Source organism: Peromyscus eremicus, chromosome 23 (genome assembly GCF_949786415.1).
Source record: "Peromyscus eremicus chromosome 23, PerEre_H2_v1, whole genome shotgun sequence".
Lineage (NCBI taxonomy): Eukaryota > Metazoa > Chordata > Mammalia > Rodentia > Cricetidae > Peromyscus > Peromyscus eremicus.
In genome coordinates this window covers 27,956,561-27,959,635 of record NC_081438.1, presented here as the reverse complement: position 1 = coordinate 27,959,635, position 3,075 = coordinate 27,956,561, and the positions used below count along the sequence as shown (strand labels likewise).

The 3,075-nt window shown below is 49.0% G+C and overlaps 1 long non-coding RNA gene across 2 annotated transcripts; it reads right to left on the bottom strand.

Moving 5' to 3' along the window:
* Positions 1-868: 868 nt before the first annotated feature.
* On the bottom strand, positions 869-2,604 carry LOC131898323 (uncharacterized). Of its 2 annotated transcripts, XR_009375897.1 has the most exons (4): positions 2,131-2,604; positions 1,585-1,970; positions 1,109-1,169; positions 869-1,014 (listed from the first exon to the last, which is right to left on the bottom strand). It is a non-coding gene; the product is annotated as an uncharacterized LOC131898323 (long non-coding RNA). The 2 variants fall into 2 exon arrangements; XR_009375896.1 differs by lacking the exon at positions 2,131-2,604 and having other exon boundaries at positions 1,585-2,124.
* Positions 2,605-3,075: the final 471 nt, after the last annotated feature.

Here is a 3,075-nt window from a genome sequence, read left to right as displayed (position 1 = left end):
CACTGGGAATGGTGAGAGTCTTTGGAAACCTCAAAGCATCCTCCTGCCCAGTGACACACCTCCTCCAACAAGGCCACACCTCCTAATCCTTCCCAAACAGTTCCATTAACTGGAGACCAAGTACTCAAAATATGAGCCTTTGGAGGCCATTCATTCTTCTTTAAACCAGCATACCCGGTCTACAGCCATTCCACACTGATTGTAGCCAGTCTTGGAAGTTAAGCACAGTTGGGCTTGATTAGTACTTGGGTGAAAGACCAAGGCCCAGACATCAGCAGCAACCACTGCAAACACGTTGTATCAGCTGCCTCTCTCTTTGCTAAGCCTCATTCACAAGGACTTCCCTTGCAAGGGGGGCTGGGACAGCAAGAGACTGCTGGCTGTTTTACTTTTCTTTTGAGGCAGGGTCTCCTTATGTATCTCTGGCTAGCCTCACTCATTATGTAGACCAGGTTGGCCTCAAACCCACGGAGATCCAGCTGCCTCCGCCTCTAGAGCACTGCTGCTGCCTCTGCTGCTGCTGCCTCCGCTGCTGCGATTAAGGGCGTGCGCCACCACACTGATCTGGTTAGCAGTTTTCCTTACCGTTGCAGGCTATGGAGGAAGGTGGGGAAGAAGGGAAGAAGAGAGTGGTGCCTGGAAAACAGGGAGAGGGGGCAAGGGGCAGGGGGCAGGGGCAGGTGGCCTTCTTACTTTTATTTCCTGCTTAAAGCTTCTGATGATTTCAGCTTTAGCCCTGTGCTCCGAGCCTCGGACTCAGTCACCACCCTGACAGGAGTTCCTTACTTTTCTCCCACTTGTGTTGGTGTATTAGTGAGGGTTCATCAGAAGAACAGAACATAGAGAATGAGTATGGCTAACAAAGGACTTATTTAATTGGTTTATTTGATTCAGGCTGGCTAGTCCAACAATTGCTGTCTGCCTGCTGGAGAGGCTGGGACCACAGGAACTGCTCAGTCCGGATGCCTTCACATTACTGATTGGCACTGAAGGCCTGGAGGAGAGCTGCTGGTCCTTGTTGGAAAACAAAAGAAGTTTTGTCCCAATGTCAGCCAGGGAAGATGGCAGGAGCAGCAGGGAGCAGGAGCAGTGGGTTGGATGCACTCACCAGCAGGAAATGAAGGCAGGCAAGCAAGCAAACAGCACTGTTCTGTCCTCTGACCTCCAACCTGGGTTCACAGGAAGATCCCATCCACTCAGGAGGAGGGGCTTCCCCTCTTGGTTACCCTTTCCTCGAAATACCTCATAGTCCCTCCCAGAGGTATGTCTCTGATTAGATTCCACATCCCACCAAACTGACAACCAAGATTAACCATCACAAAGGAGGAGGATAGCTTGGGAGTAAAGGGGGTGGGAGTGGGGGTTTACGACAATGGGTCTGTGTGCCCCCTCCCCTCTCCAGATTTATGAGGATTCTGATTAAAGCCCAGCAGATTAGGCACCTTCAGCTAGTCCTCCTGAGAGCTGAGTGCTTCAAGAACAGGTGTTCTGGCTGGTTAACTTCCTTCCCACCTGCAGAGACAGGAGGGCTCCCCCCCCCCCCCCCCCCCCCCCCCGCCCCCAGCGCCATCTAATGCATCTCACCGTTGGACCCTGTTCAGCTCTCAGAGGTTCCATTTCACAAGATAGTCCTGAGCCTAACAGCCAGGGCCCCCTGGAGAAGCTCTCACTTCAGCAATTCACCATTGAAAGTCCAGGTTTTCCTGCTTGTGGTCAGTTCCCAGTGAGGTTTCTGCACAGGTTAGTCCTGATTGGCAACTTCCTGTGTGTCTCTCCTAGTCTAAGGTCACCATTGTGCCCTGAGGTCTCTGATGGATCTTAGCTGAGTCATTTAAGTTTCTGATGTGTTCTTGTTGGGACAGGGTGGTGATTTCCATGAATTTTACCTAACAGCCCACAGATGAGAAGTCCTGCTGGATCTTGGTGAGTTCCAAATCTGGTCTGTATAGCAAATTCCAAGCCAGCCCAAACTACAAAGTGAAACTCTGTCTCAAAATAAGTAAGTAAATAAATAAATAACCAACCAAACAAACAACCTGCTTCCAGGCCACACGTTAGTGTTGTGACTGCAGAGAAAATATTTTCCTCTTACAAAACATAATTAGAGCTGATGAAAAGGAAGGGCATTACCTTGCCTGGCAGCCTCAGTCACAGGAGGATGCAACCTCGTTTGTGTTAAGGGAGAAATGAATGAGGAGTCCTTGCTCCATGGTCTCCAATACCAACATTTCCACATTCACCCCTGCCAAGCTTGCTTTTCCTCCACCAGTGAGAAAAAAAAATTGTTTCTCCTTTGTTTCTAATAACCAGGGTAATTTAAATTAGCTGAAGAATTGGCAAAGTAGGGGGCTGAGAAAGTGGTTCAGTGGATAGAGCATTTACTGTGCAAACACAAAGGCCCAAGCTCAATTTCCAGCACCCACATAGCTATGTGTATGCCTGTATCCCCAGTACTGGTCAGGGTAGAGGTAAGAGGCTCCCAGACAGTCTAGCCAAAGCAATGAGCTCCAGGTTCAGTGAAAGACCCTGTCTCAAAAAATAAGGTAAGGAACAATGGAGAAAGATACCAGAAGTTAACCTCTGGCTAACACAGGTGTACACACTGGCAAGTATTGTACATACATACATACAGCACATACAGAGAGAGAGAGAGAGAGAGACAGACAGACAGAGACAGAGACACAGAGACAGAGACAGAGACAGAGGAGAGACAGAAACAGGGAGAGAGAGACAGAGAGAGAATAGCCGGACAATGGTGGCACACATTAGTCCTGGCACTTGGGAAGTAGAGGCAGGTGGATCTCTGTGAGTTCTAGGCCAGCCTGGTCTACAGAGTGAGTTCCAGGACAGTCAGGGCTGTTACACAAAGAAACCCAATCTCAAAAAAGCAGAGAGAGAGAGAGAGAGAGAGAGAGAGAGAGAGAGAGAGAGAGAGAGAAGGCAAAGTGGTTACTGGTAAGCTCATCCCTTTTGTATCAATATCCCAGGATATTCCCAAGGAATAACACAGGCTTTGAAAGCCATCTGGGTGGTGCAGAGTTTTCTTGGTTTGTTTCTGTTCTTGTTTTCATCTAA